The sequence below is a fragment of the Lissotriton vulgaris genome, chromosome 1_1 (assembly GCF_964263255.1).
Source record: "Lissotriton vulgaris chromosome 1_1, aLisVul1.2, whole genome shotgun sequence".
Classification (NCBI taxonomy): domain Eukaryota; kingdom Metazoa; phylum Chordata; class Amphibia; order Caudata; family Salamandridae; genus Lissotriton; species Lissotriton vulgaris.
The window spans coordinates 2141292380-2141314656 of record NC_141685.1 but is presented as its reverse complement, the minus strand read 5'-3'; the positions used below and the strand labels follow the sequence as shown (position 1 = coordinate 2141314656).

The 22277-nt window shown below is 46.5% G+C and overlaps 1 protein-coding gene across 2 annotated transcripts in view; it reads left to right on the top strand.

Annotated features, from left to right (window-relative positions):
• Positions 1-22277, top strand: part of SCUBE1 (signal peptide, CUB domain and EGF like domain containing 1) — a 1931683-nt gene that overhangs the window by 655815 nt on the left and 1253591 nt on the right. The gene's annotated exons all lie outside the window — the stretch shown is intronic.

Genomic DNA, 22277 nt, shown 5'->3' with positions numbered 1-22277 from the left:
GTATTGCTCCCTCCTTCTGGCCGATTTTTCCTCTGTACTTTTCCCATATTTTTGCGCAGAATTTCTGTAAAGATCTCCCAGCTGGCAATTGGATCTTTTGATTCATTTTGAGTTTCGCCATTGCTTGCTTGGCCTAAAGTAAGAGGGCCACGGGATCATCTGTTCTGCACTTTAAATGCCTATCGTTGACTGTAAAAACTTGTTCAAGACCAATAGCGCGTGCCAGGATTGGTATTGTGAAGGCTTCTAGTGTCACTTCTTGAGGTAAGTGATCACTATAGTCAAGTGAGCCAATATGGAAATCGATAGTTGCTTGAAACAAGTTACCCGAGAGGAAGGTGAAGTCGATTGTTGAGCTAGTCGTTGTACTGTGGAATGTTGCTGCTTGGGGACGATCCCCAGGAAATCTCCCGTTGAGTGCTTTAAGACCCAGATCTTCAAGTGTGCCTGAAAGTCGAAGTGCTGCATTTGTAGATCTTCCCCCTGAAGAATTATCCTGTGGATATTGGTCCAACGCAAGAGGGTTGTCAACGGTACTGACTTCTGATACGGATTTGTTAAGCATATTCTGGTTGAAGTCCCCACTGACAATCAGACTGTTGTGTGTGCTCTGCAGTTAAAAGCTTTGAGAGCTCTTCTATCAACTGACGAGCTCCTTGCTTCTTACCTCGGGGATGTAGGTAAAGATTTATTAAAATTATCTCCTCAATCTTACCCTGGTTTCGAATGACAATTTGTAATACTTGAATTGCATTCGGGGAGTCTAGGTTGTATGGCAGCGGTTCCGCTGTACACGTGCTTTTTAATGAACTGTATATGGCTAGCCCTCCTTTTTTGTGGCCAACTCTTGCGGACTGGGATGGAGGAGTAAAGTTCAAGGTAAAGCCTGGAAGTAGAGGTGGGGAATCTGACCAAATTTCTTGGAGAGCTATGATATCGAAGCTTTGCATATAATGTTTTAGATCTGCATCCATAAGCTTATCCCCAATGCCACTCACTTGCCGTAGCTGATTCCTGCTGCCTGCTGTTGCATACAGGACGGAGCCAAGGTCCGCGCAACTCTTCCTACTTGATTCCTGGCTGTCGCCTCCCCGAGGACTCGCTGGTGTGAGCAAGACCTGCAGTCCGCAGGCCTAGTCCAGCGCTCCCAGCTGGAGTCCTCAGGGTAAGAGGCGTGGGCAAAACTCTATCAGAAACCCGGGGGACTGCGAGGACCAGCAACCCCCACGCTGACCAGCTGGTTCCTCTTCCCCCAGGCGCCACGCCCACGGACATGCCCACCGCCGATTTGGACAAAATCTTCGTGACACCCGCTTCGCGGGTGCCACTCACTTGCCGTAGCTGATTCCTGCTGCCTGCTGTTGCGTACAGGACGGAGCCAAGGTCCGCGCAACTCCTCCTACTTGATTCCTGGCTGTCGCCTCCCCGAGGACTCGCTGGTGTGAGCGAGACCTGCAGTCGGCAGGCCTAGTCCAGCGCTCCCAGCTGGAGTCCTCAGGGTAAGAGGCGTGGGCAAAACTCCATCAGCAACCCGGGGGACTGCGAGGACCAGCAACCCCCACGCTGACCAGCTGGTTCCTCTTCCCCCAGGCGCCACGCCCACGGACACGCCCACTGCAGATACGTTTATAAACACCATCATCTCCTCCGCGACGCGGGACGTGCGCGGGGCGGTGCACGGGGCGAAGCCCTGGCCAAGGGCGGGCCCGTTGTTGCCCGTTAGTGACCGGTAGAGACCGGACCGGGCCACCCCCCTTGTGGCTCAGGTTATTACAGCCATTAGATCTCAATCATGCCTCCCAAAACCAGGAGTAACACAAAGACCAAATCTAAGAATGCCCAAGAGGTAGCACAAATAACCGGACCAATCGATCTATTCATTTCACGGACACACGAGGTAATCAATCAGAGTATCTCCCTTCTCGAAAAAAGAGTGTCACTGGACCTCATGAACGCAAAACGATCGTCCCTGGGCACCCTAGCAACCGCTACTTCCCCCATTCACCTAACCTCCTCAAACTGTTCTCTTCCCGTGACTGTGTCTGCTCCTGACATCAACACAGTCCCATCTATAGTAGACTTATCTGTAACGCAATTCGAGTCTGATTTATCAACAACATCAGATAACCTAGAGGCATCCCCCGATTTAGCAGCCTGTCAAACACAGGAAGGATCCCAGACCAATACAGATATATACCTTCGAGGAGAAAGAGAAGGAGCCATTCCAAAACAAGTTAGTACAAACCCCACTGACAATGTAGTAGTTACGGCTCCTTGTTCAGGTCACGTCATGGAGCCGTTAAATCATACAACACAATCTCTGCAACCAATTATATCATTCCCCCTAGAAACTAACCTCCTGCATCCCACAATCCCCAACGAGGCTATTGACAACTCCTGTAGAACATGCATAGCCACCTCACAAGTATTAATCGCAACAAAAGACCTTTTAGTCCAGCATTTGAAACCTATCCAATTAAGCATCAGAAATCTTGAAGCCCAACTGGCAATTCTCTCTGCAACACTCCTTGATACCAATACACATTCAGTGAAAAAGGGGCCGCGAAATGTCCCTCAGTCCTCCAAAACACTTCTCCAGCCACAACCACCCAAAGTAATAAAACAACCAACCCCAACTATTCTACCCTCAAAAAATCCAAAACAAAATGTTTTGAACCATAACCCACAAAATACAACGCCTCGAGCACAACAGGGTAAAATTAATGCGGGGTTGATTCAACAAACACCCAACACAGGCTCGGCCACCCCAGTCATCACAGGGCTTGCAACAGATAACCCAAACAAAACCCACCCCATAAAAAAGTCAACACCTTTTCCATCTAAACCAACGGTCCCTCAGCTATCTCCTAAAAAGATCCCTAAAAAAACACTAGGACCCAGACGTCCAGTTCACTTGCCCCCAGAAGCCACCCCATATACAATAGTACTCACCGGTGTACCAGAACTAACTGACGATACACCAGAAACCGCCTGGTCACTTAAAAATAAGGTCATGCAATGGCTAAGTATTAACAGGCCACTAGAATTCCATCATTCGGGAGGGATCTCTACAGTCCGCAGGGTAGTATGGGTAGGTAAAACACCAAAATCGACCCGTGGGGACTGCATCATAGTAACATGCAGAGACCCCTCCACTGTGGACTATATCTGCGCTTGGCCCTCGCTGGAGAAAAAAGGGGGAATTGATGCTTGACATCTCTCTTTCTTTTATCCTCCAACGAGACAACATCACTACACTCCATCCTGGAATTGGCACCAGCCCCAAAATGACCTGTGGAAACAGATGGAGTATACCTATGACCACGGAAGCAGAAATGCTTCGAGAGATTGGCCAAGGCAATACTGGCAAGATAGACCCTTCCAGTCATACGAAGGCTGGCAGGGCTTTCCAACACAAAATCGCTTTGACTGCCTTGAGATGGTCGATTGACCATTCAGGGTTGAACTTAAGAGAAAAAACCTCAATACTACATACCAACTAATAAATCCAAGCCAGCAGCGAGTGTCACCGAAGCCTATACCTTATAACCATAAAAACCTAAACCCGGAGACTACCGCTGCTCTCTCGTGCACCTCCACCAACGTTATCCATACCACTTTCACTGACTCCCATGGAACCACCTCCGATTCAGACTATCACCAAACTAAAATCCCTAAAGATCCTGTTAACCTCTTACAGGTCCAGACAAACCACCTGTCAGACATTCTGGCTGTGAGCACCCCGAAAGAATTACCTCTCCTTCACGCCTCCCCTGAATCGACAAACCTGGCCTTTCCATTGCATTTTGGAACGTCACAGGTTTGTCCACAAAAATAACACTGGAGCTATGGCTTGACACAGCCAGGGAACATCAGATACTCAGCCTCCAAGAAACATGGTGTACAACCCCGTTCATCTTGCGGGATACAAAACTCTTTTCACCCCAGCAGTACAGGGAAATATGGGCAGACCAAAGGGGGGGCTCACGATCTATGTTGCTAATACTCTCCCTTTTAGAGTGAAATTATTAAAGGAGTCTCCAACATTCCAAATTATGCAGATAACCGCTTCCAAAGACAATAATTATGTTCTCATTAACTACTACAATAACTCCGGTACCTCGGACTGTTGGACAAATCTAGAAGAGATTGCTACATTTCTATCTTTACTGCAAAGCGATAACAATACAACCACAACTCATTTAATCTGGGGTGGCGATTTCAATTCCCCTTTGTGCCCAAACCACAAAAAAGGAATCTGTGGATTGCAAAACGAACTTGGCAACCCCATACCCCAATTTGTGCACTCGACATGTGGTAACAAACTGAACGACATCATATTTTCCTTAGACCTGGACTATGTAAACGAATTGGTTGACCCGCAGCAGGATTTCCTACCAACGTTCCATGGAAGAGGCTACCTAACAACCATAGACTACATAATAGCCTCCCATTCACTTAAAGGGCAACTAGGAAACTTTGAAACTGGGTCGAACCCAACAAGTGACCACTATCCACTTAGTATAAGAATTATCATCAAACTGGCAAACGGTCAGCCTGTAAAGTCGAGCTCTCTTAACCAGCAAACACTTTCCATGAACAAACTGAATGGTTACTCAGTTAAATGGGCTAAGATCGACCCAGAAGAGACAACGCAGAGGGTCTTTGAAAAAACTAAACACTGGCTATCTGATTGCATGTCTATGGAGACACCACCTCACAAAATCGTTAGCAGTTTCCAAAGCATTCAGGAAACAATAAGGGATGAACTATTTGTTAAGATAAAAAAGAACAATAAGGCCCCTACCACGAGATGGTTCGACACCGCTTGTCGGAAGGCACTCTCATCTCTTAAAGAAGCCCTACACAGACCCATGAGAGACTCCCAGGAAATCTCCAACCTAAGTAAAGCATATAATTCTGCCAGGCAAGACCGGAAAAAACAAATCAAACAAGACCTTTGGTCACAACTACACGACAGCGCCCGAAGAAAAGACAGCACCTCATTTTGGCAACTCATAAGATCTCCTTTCTTGGCCAACAGCACAGAAATCCAACATCTTGAGGTGGCAGTAACCGAAGAAGACTGGGTCTCCCATTTTTCAAAAATCTTTGGATCACCTCCGGATTCCGTAGTAGACAATGGCCCAGTAACAAACGGGGACCATCCAGTGGGAAATAACACCTACCCGATAAAGATACATTTCCATCTCAGCGAAATCATAAAAGCAATCAGGGCTTCCAAATCTGGTAAGGCTCCCGGCCCTGATGGTGTTCCAATGGACATGTTTCTCCACAACATAGACTTTTGGTCGCAAATAATCACCCAGGTCATGCCAGCTGTAACCTCGGTCGGCCTTTTCCAGTCATGGTCAACATCAATCCTTTTACCCATCTTTAAAAAAGGCGACCGCAACGATCCTGCTTGCTACAGACCAATCTCCCTTCTGGACTCCATGGGTAAGATCGCGGGTCGAGTACTCCTGGAGCGCTTACAATCTTGGGCCCGGGAGAATAACATCATAACCGACCTGCAATATGGATTCCAGAAGGGGCTTGGGACCGTGGAGCAGGCCCTCAACCTTGTTCTCCTGGCTGGGAAATATGTTCACGCCAAAGGAGGTAACATCTTCCTAGTCTATGTCGACCTAAGTGCGGCATTTGACTGTGTCCAACATGCAAAACTCTGGCAAAAACTTAGCGACCTTGGAGTGGATCCCCCAATAATAACCTTCCTACGAGAACTCTATTCTAACGCCGTAGGTCGAGTAAGATTTGGTACCAGTGGTGAGTTGTCCCGTCCATTTCAAATAACGAAGGGAGTAAGACAGGGATGCGTACTGGCTCCCTTCCTGTTCAATCTTTATACAAACAGGCTTGAACAGGCTCTGCTGGAAGGGAGCCAGGACTTACCCCAGATAAACCATCGTCCGATACCCACACTGCTATATGCTGACGATTCAGTCATTTTAGCACGGACCCTGAACCAACTTCAGATACAAATCAATAAATACGCAATATTCATGGACTCACTTGGCCTCAAAATAAACATAAAGAAAACTTTTACAATGCACATCGGTCCCAGGATCAAAAACCCTAAATCGATAATGGTTGATAAAATAAAACTGGAAAAACCCCCAGTCTACCCATACCTGGGAATCCTAGTGGACGATGCAATGAACTGGCGAAAGGCAATTGACGCCAGAAATCTTCACTTTCGTCGTGCAACATCGGCATTGACCTCTTTCTCGAGGAAACTGGGGAAACCAGCGCCACCCGAACTCCTGACTATATATTATGCAAAATGCCATAGCGTGGCGACCTATGGAGCTGGAGTCTGGGGTCATGGACGCATAGATCAGCTACAGGTAACCGAAAACGCCTTTATAAAATATATTTTAGCTCTCCCTCAAAGTTCCCCGATTCTAGCCTCACACCGTGAGATTGGCATGGAATATATCATCGACACCATCCGCTGCCAGCCAATTTTATTGTGGCATCGAATATGGACTAACCCCGAATGTCACCTAACTCGCTCCCTCATCACAGACTGTTTAGCCCTGACAAACTGGCGAAAAATCCCTTGGCTAACCTACATACGGAACTTCTTTAAAGACCTGGACCACGAGTCCTATTTCGAAGATCCTGCTTCAGTAGAAGACATTTCCAGGAAACAGTTAAAATCAATGTGTCTGGGTCACTTGAGGGACCTACGGAATTAGAACAGAGATCTCAAAATCATCAAATGAAAAAATCTGTGCCCAACAATCTGGCAAAGGCATACAACTCTATTTGACGTACTTTTTATCAAATCACGAAAAGTTTTTACTAACAAGACTTCGCTTTAACATCTTTTTCCGTTTAGTTTCATTTCCGGAAACTCATAATTGGTCCCGCAACCTGATGAACTGTCCCTGTGACGGAATCTCCCCACAGTCCACGATCCATGTTGTTTTATTTTGCAAGTACTACAAACTTCCACGAAAAACGTGGATTATTCCGCTTCTTCGATCCAGTGGCCATAGACAATGCTATTCTGCGTTTCTCTATTTGCAATCTTTGAACACGCTACATGAAGCTAAACTTATAGTGACTTTTCTTAAAGCAGTCTTAACAATACGTCGTAATGTTCCAAGCTAACCTAGAACCATACTGAACCGCAACCTCATTTTTTACTAAAATTCCTTTATATCCTGACTTATTTTTAATCTAATTCATGTGCCGATAACCTTTTTGTATGTACTTTTTATGATTATACAAACTGATAATCGAATAAAAGTTGATGAAACCTTAATATTCCAGGAGCAGATTTTGAAGCTTTTGAGCGATTTTCCAAGTTCAAAATTGTCATGTCAGAGTTTTTCCGGCTTGTTGTTTATAGACCTGCTCAACCATGTCCAGTCTGGGTTAGTTCATTCGTTTACGGGATTATGCCTTCTGAGGCCCAGGTCTTTTTGCTCTTGGCTGACCGGGGATTTACTGCGGGCCCCTCGCAATACAGACAGCGAGTGGTGATCCTGATTAGACTGATTTTGAGCGTTCCGATGTAAGAAACCGCTTGCCAAGGGATCTGGATATCTGGGTTTTACAACCGGACGAAGTAGTATGCCCCAGCTGTTTAGTTTTGCTTGTTCGTTGAGCACGCTTTCAGCCAAGTCAGTTGAGGCCCAAACTGTTTTAGTAACTTCCACCCCTGGGTGTTCCGGTAAGACTGTAAATTCCACTGAAGCCAGATCCTTGGAAGATATGTTTTTTAAGGTATCTATGGAGTTTAGTCGGCGTAGAATATTGCCCCTGTTGAGAATGTCGAAGGAACCCCTTGAGGTATATTCCGGGATCAGAAAAATTGCGGGGTCACCTGAATGCACCTTTATCCTGTTCGGACCACTCTGCAGGGATGTAGGGGTAGTTTCAGCTGTAATGGGGGACGCTGCTAAAGTTCTCTGGTCCGTGACCTTTGGGTCTTCTGCTCTTGTTTTCACCTGGTTTGTAGGACTTACTATTGGGGGGGCTGCTAAGGGGTGGTCTGGTTGAGGCTCGTTCCCAACTTTAGGAGATGTTTTTTCATTTCTGATGGCGCTCGGGTTAGAGGAGGGTTTTTCCCCACCTTCGTTCAGGTCCTCGCTGGTGATAACTTTTGTATCTTTGTCACAACTGCTTAGGACAGGGCCGACAGCCTTTTTTGGGGACGTTGTGTTAGAAGTCTGTGTTTCACTGATCTTTTTCCTTTGGCGTATGTGACTCCGAGCCCGATTAGGTGAGGGACATGAGTCCAGTTCTGTATCTGTATCTGGGCTCGTTCGAGCGCACTTAACAAGCGTTGATCCTAGGAGCTGGGTGCTGACTTGATTATTCATAGCTTTACCTTCGGTCAGCGTTCCTTGCTTTAGCTTGCGGCCCTTCCTCCGTTGTTTTCTGCCCCGTTTTGGGGAATGCCCTTGTCCCCGCGGGCCGTCCTTTTGGTTAGAATCCCAAGTGGGAACTGGGTCATTAACTGTTGGTTGAGAAGCTTCACCGTCCCCAAAGAGTCCTTGGGCTCTTGATGGCCTTACGGTTTCATTATCACTCGCCTTTTTTTCTTTATGTGCTAGGGGGAGGAGCTCCTCTGGTGGAAGCAGAGTTTCCCTGCTGTTTGTTTGCCATGTTCTATTTTTCCTTTCAAGTTGACCCGTTGGTGAACTGTTTTTAACTGCCTCCCTGATGCCTGTGAGGAGATTGTCCATTGCTCCGGGGAGTGTAGCCAGCTTATCCACGATTGCTATGCCGGGACAGTTTGATTGTATCAGTGCTGTCTCCTCTTGTGCCCTTTTGACCAGTTTATTCAGTTCGGCTAGCTTATTGTCAATGTTGGAGACGAAGACTGATAGCGAATGTAAAACTGTTAGCTGGAGGTCCATTTTATCCGATTGATATTGGATGGCATTGACAGACAGTTGCATTGTATGCAGGAGAGATTCTCATATATCTGCCTTTGCCCTCGAAGTTGGGATTGTGGTGTTGGGTTGTGATACAGTGCATTTTGGGCTTATTGCAGTTGCTTTTCGGATCGCTTGAGGCGGTGAGGAGTAAAGGGCGACCAATTCCTCCCACTCTTCTTGTGAGGGGTACATGGCCCCTAGATCCGGAGCTTTTGGTGAGCTGGTGACTGAAGTGTCTTGCACCAAAAGATGACCTCGAGGGGGAGTTGGTGGTTGTTCAAACTTTGCCAGATGGTGGACTTGGGCCCTGATGACAATTGGCTCCTGTTTCTCAGAGGGATACCCAGCAAGCGGCTGCCCCTTTGTTTCATTATCGTGATCTACAGGCGTCCTGGTACACTTACTAAGATCTAGTTGGGGCTGCCTGAGATCTTGTAGTGAGGGTGAGGGTATATTTTCCTCTGGCATAGGGACTTGTTTTAGACCAGGGGTGTCTTCCCCCTCCTTTGTTGCCTGACCTGCTCTCCGAGATTCCAAATTGCTTGAGACGCTGGTTACTGGTACAGGTATGTCCGGGGCTTCCGGAGCGTCAAATATACTAGGGTCCTTGGGAGCCGTTTGTGTCCCTCGAATGTCCCCAGGATCTTTTGAGGAGTTAGGCCAGTGTTCTGGGGACCATTTTGCTCCCAATGGAGTAGAGGGGTCCTTCTGGGGCAAGTTTGTTTTCAAGCCCATCCCCTGGGCCCTCGGGGTGGAGTCTTGTTGCTTGCTCGTGGGAGCCTTTGTTTTTAGTTCACGCACCTGGCCCGAGTCGATCCCCCAGGTAATGATGGTCGTCTTAAGTGCCGCCCCTCTGTGGGGCTCACTCTCAATTCTGCCGCATGATTCAGTCTGTGTGGAGTCTGGGGGGTCCATAACGTCACCCTCTTCTTCTTCACCACCCCCGCTCCTCCTTCTCCATCTTCATCGTCAGTGATGATGTCCAACTCCTCTGGGGAGGGCTTTCTCTTCTTCCCTCTCCCTCTCGTTGGCTCATTCAGTTGCTCTGCCTGCAACCCTTGAACCGAAACATAGGACACCGGGAGTAGTGGAGCTGGCAGGTTGTTAAGTTGCCCGGTGTTCAAACAGAGGACTGAACCAGCATCTTTTATAAATGAGAATTTCGTATAAATGTTTGGTTGGAAACTTGGCCCTTTAGAGTGTCGTGGAAGTTCAGAGCTTGAGTCATCTGGGAAAAAGGGGGTTAGGGGGATCAACCGCTCGTTTCTTCCTCCTTCCCTTCGGCCCTCTGCCTCCCCATTTTCCAAGTTGTCTGTTCTGGTGCTCCTGGAGTCTGCATTTGGGCTCTTTTTCCCCCTGTTTGCTCTCCTGGATCTTTTGGTGGGGTTCAGGGTTACGTGGGGATCCCTGGATCTCCCGGACCTCATAGTGGGCTTATTGTCAACCAACTTTTGTTCCTACACCTAAGTCGTTTTTTCCCTTCTCCTTTCTCTTCTTCACAGGAGATTGCTCTTACCCTTTCCTTGTCCGTATGACAGCACAATATTTGTGCGGTTGCGCAGATTCCTTTGGAGTCCTTGACCCCCCGGTTTTCAATGTTTGGGTCAAATGGAGACTAGCAGAAACCGACTGATACTGGTAAGCGCAGGTGGGAGTGATGTGGTGAGGCTGGGCGGGAGTCAGATGAAAAAGGGAGTGAAGAAGGTAGACCCAAAAGGTAGATAGCTGGGGAAATGCTTCTGGTCTGGATTTTAACCTTAACCCACACCCTTGGAATGAGGTCCAGGGGGGTAGAATTGAGTTTAAGATCAATGAGTTGCAATGAACTGCACGCAACTCGCCGTTCCTTGTGTCGACGAAAGAGTTATTACCCCCAGAGGGTGAAGAAATTACTCACCCCAGAGGGGTGAAGAGATTACTCACTGGGTCTTAGCGCTCCCACTTGTGTCGCCCAGTGCCTGCTGCTGCTAAAGCCCCACGCTGCTTTTTTCACTCCCACGGCTGCTTTTTTTCACTCCCACGGCTGCTTTTTTCACTCCCACTGCTCCGTACTGCTCCGGAGACTGCTGCCCACTGCGCAGGGCGAGGGAGAGCTGAGCTGAGCTTAAGCTGGCATGGGCTGGCGTTCCTGAGCTCCTGGGTTTCCACTCAACACGCGGTTCCTCACATCCACTGCTGCTTCTATGCTGCTGGAGCTAACGCCCCCTGCCCACCGCCGTACTGCGTGGCTGGGCTGGGGTGGTTCTGGTAGGGCTGGCAAGGGCTAGATCAAGTGATCCACACCTGAAGGCTCGCGGCCCCTGTCCCTTGGTCCCCGATGGCTCCCGGCTGATGCTGCCTCCTCTGCCGCCGGACCGGGCTCTTCCCCGAGGCTCGCGCCTCTCCCGCGCACAACCACCGGCTCAGGACTGGAAGCAGGCAGGCGGGGGGGGGGGGTAAGCAGAAGTTGGCAGAGGCAGTTGAAGCTCCCCCGGGTTGCGGCTCACGGTCGCGGCACCCGAGCTGTGACAGCACGGTTTGGCTTTGCTTAGCTTGGGTTGGATCGGACACCAACTTGAGCAACACGCAGTGCCGCCACCGCTGCCGTTCAGCTTCCTCGCTGCCTCACAGAACGTTGTGCTCCGTGCAAAACACGGACTGGAATATGTCACAGGGATCTCAACCACACAGCCCCCCTTCTTAAAAAAAGAAATAAAAAAAGACCGGCATTGCGCCGGAGGCCACGCCTCCTCCTTTGAGCACTCCTCAAATGCTCCCCCTGGTGCGATTGCAGAGAGGGAACGAATTCCCCTTGAATATTGGGAGTCTCTGGGGGCCAACTAGCCCACCAGGAACCTTCAGTATGCGCCAGGGGGCTGCATTGCAGAGAGGTGTTCTGAGGCCACGCCCCTTTTTATACCTCTCTGCTCTGTGGCGCTTAATGGAGGTAGCTGGTGGACTAGTTGCACCCCAGCGACTCTTACTATTCAAGGGGAGTTAATTCCCCAACTTAAAACGCACCAAGGGGCGCGTTTGCACAGTGGTTAAGGGAGGGGGTGGGGCCTGAGTTGTCATGTGTGCAAACACAACCTTTGGTGCACTTTAAGGTGGGGAATTAATTCCTCTTCAATCCTGGGGGTCCCTGGGGGCCAACTAGCCTAACAGGTACCTCCAGTAAGTGCCATGGAGCTGCGTTGCAGAGTGTTGTAAAAAGGGGCACGGCCTGTGAACACCTCTCTGCAACGCAACTCTCTGGCATATACTGGAGGTACCTGGTGGACTAGCCGGCCTCCAGGGGCCCTCAGGATTGAGGAGGAATTAATTCCAAAACTTAAACCGCACCACAGGGTGTGTTTGCACACATCACCTCAGGCCACGCCCCCTTCCTTCACCACTGTGCAAATGTGCCCGTGGAGCGTCTTAAGTTGGGAAATTAACTCCTCTTGACTACTAAGGGTTCCTGAGGGCCAACTAGCCCCACAGGTATCTCCAGTTTGCACCAGGGAGCTGCGTTGCAGACAGATGTTCTGAGCCCAAACCCCTTTTTACACCGCTCTACAACACAGCTCTGTGGCGCTTACTGGAGGTTAGGATTCAAGGGGACTTAATCTCTCAACTTAGAACGGCCACAGGGCGCGTTTACACAGTGGTGAAGGGAGGGGACGGGGCCTGAGATGACGTGCACAAATACGCCCTGTGGTGCGTTTTAAATTTGGGAAATAATTCCCCTTGAATCCTGAGGGACGCAGGGGGCCAACTAGCTCACCAGGTGCTTCCAGTAAGTGCCAGTGCGCTGCATTGCAGAGAGGTGGTGAAGGCTGTGCCCATTTTTACACCTCTCTACAATGGCGCTTACTGGAGGTACCTAGTGGGCTAGTTGGACCCGAGGGACCCACAGGATTCATGGGGACTTAATCTCCCAACTTAAAACTTCCACAGTACGTGTTTGCACAGTGGTGAAGGGAGTGGGACGGGGCCTGAGGTGACGTGTGCAAACGCCCTGTGGCGCATGGTAAGAGGTAGTTTTAATCCCCCTGCCCTATTATATACTCGGGGCTTACAGTGGAGGTTATTCTAATCACATGGGGACCCCAACGCATAGTGTTCCCTAGGTGTTTTCACTGTATTATAAGTGTATTTTAACGTAGCAACGGCTCTAGGACTGGTTAGTCAGACTCAGTTACCACCAGTATCCGCCTGAAAAAGTTGAGGGTACAGGTTGATTTTGCAACAAGGCTTCTTTCTGCTTTCCTTCTTCCTGCTCTTTTCTTCGTCTTTGAGGACTTCTGTTGCTTCGTTCCGCATTTCTTTTTTTTCTTTCTGTGCGTTTTTTTCTTCTTTCTTCACATGTCCTATCTCTGTAGGCATAGTTACAAATTAGCATTTAAAAAACCTTTGAAATTCACTGAAAAAACCATAGGTTTGAGGCACGGTATAGTTAGGAATTAGCATTTAAAAAACCTTAGAAATTCACTGAAAAAACCATAGGTTTCAGGGGCGTAATAGTTAGCTGGACATTTCACTCGTACAAAACCATTGAAATTCCCCCGTTATAGTTAGTTCAGCTAACTATAACTCGCCCGCCCGCAATGCACTGCTAATGACGTCACATATTTCATCACTCATGACATGGTAAGTGACATCACTGATGACATCTCAAATTACATCACTGATGACATCATCCAGTGAAAGTGTGTTTTTCTGGAAAATTAAATATGTTTTATATATGTATATCTCAAGGTCGATGGAAGAATAAATGGGTATATAAATGTCTAAATGTATGATTTATTTTTATGACCAATTGATTGTATAACTGACTGATTAAGTGTATCTTAGTGAATACATGGGTTAGTGAGTAATCTTTAAATATATAAATATCAATCAATCAATCAGGAGTTTGTTAAAGCGCGACTACTCACCCGTAAGGGTCTCAAGGCGCTAGGGGTGGGGGGGGGGTGGGGTTCACATGTCATATCTGTATCAGTCTCTCACTTTCTGTATAAGAGGCTGCATGGTTCGGTGAGTAGGTACATGAGTGTCTATATGGGTTATTACTTTGTTTTCCGAGTATCAGTATGAGTGTCAGTATGGTTCAGTGGGGGGTAATACTTACTTATACATACATATATATATATATATATATATATATATATATATATATATATATATATATATATATATATATATATATATATATATATATATATATATATATATTCACTGAAAAAAACATAGGTTTCACACCAGTTATAGTGTTATAGTTAGCTGGAAATTTTACTGACATAAAACCATTGAAATTCCCACGTTATAGTTAGTTGGACTCACTATAACTTGCGCGCCTGCAATGCACTGCTGATGACGTCACATATTACATCACTCATGACATGGTCAGTGACATCACTTATGACATCACTGACACCATCCAGTGAATGTGTGTCTTTCTGAAAAATAAATGTTTTTTATATGTATATGTAAAGGTCGATGGAAAAATAAATGTTGAAATAAGTGTCTTAATGTATGTTTTTTTATATGTGTGTGTTAGTGAGTGAATGACTGTCTCACTAGTGTCTTTATCAGTAACTACATATGTTTTAATCTAGTATATGCGAGTATTGATGTATATAAGTGAGTATTTGTGAGAGTGAGAGATTGAAAGAGTTCCTGTTTAAATAAGTATGTGTTTCTATAAGTGATTGTTTAAGAGAGTAAGTATGTGTAAGTTTCTTTAGAAGTAAGGTGGTAGTGTGTGTATAGTTGTATATGCAAATAAATGGATGTTCAATAGTTTATTTGCATGTGTGAGTATGTGTGTGAGTAACTTTTGGATGACTGTCGGTGTGTAAAAGGATGTATAGGTGTTTCACTACATATGATGAATGAGTGACTATATAGAACTGTTGGTGAATGAGTGGGTGTGTATATAGATGGTGGTATTTCTGAATTGGTTGTTGTAACTGGTATGGGTATCTCTATTTTTTTGAAAATGTTAGTTTCTATTTTTGAATATGTGTTTCAAGGGTTACATTACACTGAAATGAGGTCTGTCACTCTGTCACAAGGATGGTGTCATCAGTGATGTCATGAGTGATGTCACTGACCATGTCATGAGTGATGTAATATGTGACGTCATCAGCAGTGCATTGCAGGCGCGCAAGTTATAGTGAGTCCAACTTACTATAACGTGGGAATTTCAATGGTTTTATGTCAGTAAAATTTCCAGCTAACTATAACTGGTGTGAAACCTATGGTTTTTTCAGTGAATTTAATAGGTTTTTTAAATGCTGATTCCTAACTATAACTGGTGTGAAACCTATGGTTTTTTCAGTGAATTTCATAGCTTTTTTAAATGCTAATTCCTAACTATATATAGGACCTCAAACCTATGAAATGTAATATGTTTTACAATGAATCCTATATTGTATATTTATATAATACTATTTTTTTATTTATGTTTATTTATTTATTTATTTTTTGCCCTGGTGCGCTCCCGGGGCGCGTACCGGGGAGCGCCCAGGTCAGCGCAATTTTGATGCACGCCCCGGGGTGCATACCGGTGAGCGTCCCATTAGCGCTATTGGCGCGAATGAAAACATCATCATGACGTATCGCGTAGCCGCGTCCGCGTGATACGCATGGCGTAAGCGCGCCCAGAAGCACCCACGCGCATACGAACGCGCTACATAAGCGCCCCGGGGCGCGCTCCAGGGCGCGCCCCGGGGCCCGTAGCGTAAGCGCGTCGAGTCATGTGACCTGAGAATAACACTTTTCATTGGTTCATAACAGTTTTGGTTTCATAATGATGAAACCCCTGGTCTTGTGACCTGAAAATAACACTTTTCATTGGTTCAGAACAGTTTTTTTCCAAATGATGAAAGCCCCCACCTTTTTTCCTCATTCTCACTTTGTACTTTGAGTGAGAAAGACCTGTTTCCAGAGCTATTTCTTCCTATTTCTACTCAGAAATGGCTACAGTAGCAGCAGCAGCTGGATCATCTGCCCCACCACCATCACCACCACAAGGACCACCAGAACATCTCATTGGTGGTCAAGAAGAAGAGGAGGAGGGGGAGGAAGAGGAGGAAGGGACAAGGCAGTTCCTGCAAGAAAACACTCCACCATACAAACCTAAGGAGCACTTCATATGGGAGTTTTTTAAAATCCCAACTGGTTTAAAAAAAGTAACGCTGCAAAGGTGACCTGTCTCATCTGTGGTGCTGTGCTATCCAGGGGGAACCCTACAAAAAAATATTCCTTTTGGAATCATACAATGATTCGGCATATGCAGCGTTTGCACCCAATTAACTTTTCAGCAGCAGAGATGAGAGAACTCTGCAAAAACCTACCCCAATCATCTGGCACAACCTCAACAACCAAAGAACCCACTCCATCGGGTCCAGAAGCAAGTCAGTTGATTTCAAGTATCCAACCAAAGTTTGGGGGATACAAAATTGTTTGTGTACATTGTGGGAAATTAATCACTTATGGTGAGCAGAGCATTACACTCATCATGCTTGCTGGTGATAACCACAAATGCACAAAGAAGCCTTAATTTTTTCCTGTTTTTTTTTTGCTCCAGTTGAGCCGTTTCCAAATCCCTGTTTTTTGTTTTTCCCTATAAAAAATATAAAACTGTTCATAAAAGCCAAAAAAAGTAAAAAATGTTCAAAAAAACAATAAACAAAATATAAAACAACAAAAAGAATAAAAAAACAATTCTTTTTAGAACTACCTCCAATTTATAAAAAAAGGCTTCATTTTTTTAAAGTCTGTCATTCTTTTTTCCCCATGGCACGCTCCCCGGTGCACTCCCCGGTGCGCGTACCGGGCGCTCCCCCCGCGAAATTTGGAAAAAAAAATATGTTTGCCCCGCGGAGCCCTTTTATAGCCCCCACATCAAACCTAGGGGGTCAGGGGGGGTCTACTCTGCCCCCTTATGGTCATTTCCCCCTTTGTTTTTGCCACCACTTGTGTCTCGATTTTACCGAGACACAAGATGGCGGCCGCTCCGGACTGTTTGGAATGTTTACAGACACCCGAGAGCCAATCAGCTTTCCGTGCGCAAGTCGCGTTGCACGCCCGGGGCGCTACCCGGTGCACGTACCAGGGCGCTGCCATAGATATATATATTTTTTTTAACCTAAATTACTCAAAAACCACTGGAGCACATATCTTGAGACATAGCAAAGGCACATCGGGCTACCAGTCCCTACAATTTTGCCAAGTTTGGTGGAAATCCATTCAGCCGTTCGGGCTAAAAGTGAGGTCGACCGCCCTATGGAAATGAACATGGGGAAAACATGTTTTGGGACCCCACTTTTATCTCGGCCCCCGCTTGACGAATCCCCCCCAAACTCTCAAGGAAGGACCGGAGCTCCGCGAGGCAAATATGAGGAAATTTTCAGGCAGATTCGTCAACCGGCGCCAAAGTTATTCCAAATAGAATTTTGAGATTTTGCATTGAAAAAAATCCTAACTATAACTACCTACTGGCGACCGCCAGTAGGTAATATATATATATATATATATATATATATATATATATACACACACACACACACACACACGTATATATGTATATATGCTACTCACACGTTATTGGAATAATATATGTGTGTCTATATATATGTGTGTGTGTATATATATATATATATATATGTGTGTGTGTGTGTGTGTGTATAGATATATATATATGTGTGTGTATATATATATATTCACTGAAAAAAACACTTCCTGATTTGGAATGTTGACAGTCAATTAGAATACAGCTTGTGCACGTCAGGGTGCCCTTAGGGTGCGCGGCCATAGACATATATATGTACTTTTAAATGTCATTTTCTCAGGAACTACTGATCGGATTTCCACCATTTAAGCAAAAGGCATGAGTCTGAACTAAGGACTAACGCTTTGCCAAATTTGGTGTAATTCCGTTCAGCAGTTCGGGCTGTAGCTGCGGCTAAAGGTCCCTATAGAAAATTGCATGGGGAAAACGCATTTTGGCACCCCCTTTTTTCTTGGCCCCCGCTTCACGAATCACCCCAAGACTTTCAGGATAGGAGCGCACCGGAGCGCCCCACCAGTTTTGGAATTTTCGCGAAGATTCATCAACCGGCACGAAAGTTATTCCAAATAGAATGTTGCGGATTTCCTATGGAAAATAGGTCCTAACTATAACTACCTACTGGCGACCGCCAGAAGGTAATATATATATATTTCGCTGCTGTGGTGGAGGTTCTGAAGATTTCTGAATATATATATATATATATATATGTGTGTATATATATGTATATGTTCGAGACATATGAGCTGCAGATTGTACACTTATGCATAGATCGCCACCTGGTGTTGGGCTCAGATGCTTGCACTTTGCGGTTGTCTTGGAAGAGTCTTTTGTAGTCACAAGATAGTTGACTCCTCCCTTGGACGATAGTGCGCATGGGCATCGAATCCATCTTCAGATTGTTTTTTTCTGCCATTGGGTTCGGATGTTACTTTTGCGCTCCGGTTTGGTACCGTATTTCCAAACCTTTTCTCACGTGCAAACTATCTACAATTCGATGGTATTGTTTTCGATCGCGTAATCTTCCACACGCATCTCAGAGATTAGATTACAGTTGTCAACTCGGGCCGCTGGGCCTATCGACGCCGTTTGGGACTATAGCTCATGGAAAAGGACTCCCTTCAAAAAATGCCCCCAGTGTGGAGCCAAATTCCCACACAGTCACCATCACAAGGTCTGTAACTTTTGTCTCTCTGCCGAGCATGACGAGATAAATTGCCAGGCCTGCGCCTCCTTTCGATCCAAGAAGGTCATCCGTGGCCCAACGACACATCATGACGCAGCGAGCTGCTCTGGCACCAGTGGACATCTCCAATGAAGGTCCGATGTCACAAAGGAGGATTCTGAGGACCTGGAAACCGTGCCTGAAGCAGATGATCCAGACTCAGACGACCACATCACTCCTGGTCAACTAGTGAGTACAACTGCCCCTACCCAACTCCACCCAAAAGAAAGAAGGTCCTGGTCAAGACTTCGCCTGCTGGCCCCAGTCGCAACCGAAAATATGCTTCAGAAGCCCCGGGCCCTGCTCCGAAGAAGAAGGACAAGCCTTCCGGTAACTCGGGACCAAGCAAACTGCACATCAGTGTCCCGCAAGTGCCTTTGGCACCGAAGATGGGAAATCAACCCACTCCCAAAATCAAATCGTCACCTACTACCTCCACACCGAAGACAGCTTTGGATCCGAAACCAAAGCACTCGGAACCAAAAAAACTCCTGTCTCAATACTCAAGCCAAAGGAGCCTATATCATCTCCTAAAGCCTCGGAGCACAAATCCAAACCCCGCTTGGACCACAAAAGGTTGGCGCCAAACTCGGTTACTGAGGAGGAAGAACTTTTTCGACCGGATCCTGTCGATCCAAAGCAGGAAAAACTCCATATAGAGCCCAAAACAGGACATGTGGCTACTGTTCCACGCAAGAAGAAAAAGCTGGACATACCAGATACTCCTATAGTGCCAGTGAAGAAAAAAGACTGTGCCACTACACCTTTAAAGCCCTCCTCTCCTGTCCCTCCCCTTGAACCTGTTCTTCCTCCTCAGCCTGCCCTTCCTCCTGTGCCTGTTCCACCTCCTAAACCTGTCTCTCCTCCACAGCCTCCAAAACTCCCACCTCATTCACCACCACCACATGATGATAATGATGCTGATTTAGGGGGTGGGGGAGGCACCAAGACCCTTTCACTGACCCTGATACGGACCCTGATACACCACAGGACAATTGGGAAGACTATAATCACCCAATAGATCTCATTGACCACCCTGATCCCCAACCATACCCAACAAAACCATCTCCCCCAGATGGCAATATTGGCTTTGGTCAACTTTTAAATAGAGCTGCTCTCTACCATGGTGTCCCAATGTATTCAGACCCAGCACATGAAGACTTCCTTCTAGACACCTTCGAACAGTCACAAAAGACTGTTTAACTCCTACCAATGATAAAAGGGGTCATTAAACAAAATAATAACTAACGCATCAATCAAATGTGCCCTTGATGCAGCTGATACAGCCTCTATGTCCATTAACACTAGTGTGCTACTCAGAAGACATGCCTGGTTACGAATCTCAGGCTTTAAACAGGAGGTACAAACAACTATCCTCAACCAGCCGTTCAATCAAGAAGAACTCTTTGGACCGGCTGTAGACATGAAATGAAAAAGGACACAGAGACTGCAAAATCCATGGGAGCATTACAGTCTCCATCCACATGTGGTTCCTTTTGTTGCTCCTTCTATAGAGCAGCATCTAAAACCATTGGATTAGACAATGCCTCCTCTACATACAAAAACACCACGCAAACATCCTCCAGCAAAGGATATTTTAGAGGGGGATACAGAGGAAATAAGAACAAGGGCAGAGGCCGAGGTAACAACAACACTCGCTCCTCCCCCACTAATAAGCAATGATTTCACCCCACTCCTTCCAGACCATTCTACTCCAGTTGGAGGGAGACTCTCACAGTTCCTACCTGTCTGAGATTGCATCACAACAGACAAGTGGGTAAGACAAATTATCCAGTATGGTTACTGCCTGGAACTTACAGCAACTCCGCCCCTATACCACCCAAACAGCGTCCAATGTCCATGGGCCACCTCAGGCTCTAAAAACAAGAGGTTCTCCCACTGCTTCAAAACCAGGCAATAGAACTAGTTCCAATACAACATCAAGGAACAGGGGTTTACTTGCTGTATTTCCTAATCCCCAAAAAGGACGGGAGTCTAAGGCCAATACTCAACCTCAGACCTCTCAATCTCTATATACAGTCAGATCCTTTTCATATGATCACCCTCCAACAGGTCCTCCCACTACTTCAACAAGGCAACTTCCTTGCCACACTAGATCTCAAGGACGCCAACTTCCACATTCCCATACAGGAAGTATCTAAGGTTCATACTGGAAAGACAACACTATCAGTTCAAAGTCCTTCCATTCGGGGTAACCACCGCACCCAGAGTGTTCACAAAGTGCCTTGCGGTAGTAGCAGCACATTTAAGAAGACAACAGATCTGTATCTTTCCATATCTCGACAACTGGCTAATAAAAACCAAATCGTACAACCAGTGTGTTCATCACACTCATCAAACCATCCAGCTGCTTCACAACTTGGGATTCACAGTAACCTACCCCAAGTCAAATCTTCAGCCCTCCCACATACATCAGTATCTAGGGGCCAGACTGGACACTTCCAGAGCTCTGACGTATGCCAATCCAGCCAGGATAGCCAGTATGCCATCACTAATAAGCAGATTTCAACCACAGTATTCTCTCCCAGCAAGGGTATTCATGCAGCTCATAGGAATGATGGCCTCTTGCACCTTTATCGTTCCTCATGCAAGACTCCAGATGCGCCCCTTACAAGAATGCCTAGCATGTCAGTGGAACCAGGCTCAAGGATAACTTACAGATCTGGTGTTGGACAGCGGCACGCATCGCTCTCTACAGTGGTGGAACATACAAAACCTGCCCAAAGGGCGGCTGTTCCTAGAGCCAGTTCCACAGATAGTGCTAACAGCAGACGCATCACTCACCGGCTGGGGAGCCCATCTCCAAAACCACGAAATTCAAGGCAAATGGACCACTCAACAGAAAGTACTCCACGTCAATCACCTGGAACTACTGGCAATATCTCTAGCAATAAAATCATTCCAAGTACATCTATAGGACAACACTGTCCTAGTCCCGACAGACAACATGACAGCCATGTATTACATTCAGAAACAAGGAGGCACACATTCTTTGCAGCTGTCCCAGCTCGCACTAAACATTTGGAGAAAGGCCATTCCACACAACATATACTTTCTCGCAGAACATCTTCCAGGAGTTCACAATCAGATTGCGGATCTACTACGTCGACAGACACAGCAGATACACAAATGGGAACTTCATCCCCAAGTTCTTCAACCATTTTTCCAAATGTGGGGTCAACCAGACATAGATCTGTTCACCACACACGCAAATACAAAATGCCCAACCTTTGTCGCCAGGTTTCCACACCCGTTGTCCAAAGGCAATGCGATATGGATGAACTGGCCAGGCAGATTTGCGTACGCTTTCCCCCACTCCCACTGATTCCCCTGGTAGTACGCAACCTCAGACAACAGTCTCTCAAGATGATCCTGGTGGCTCACATGTGGACACACCAACCGTTGTTCACAACACTACTAGAACTCTGCAGTAGTTCCACAGCAAAAACGATGCCTCGCCGCAACATTCCTAACCCAGAACCATGGGGACATAAGTCACCCCGATCCAGGTCAACTGAATCTAGCCATCTGGCTCCTGAAGTCCTAGAGTTCGGTTACCGTAACCTTCTGCCAGACT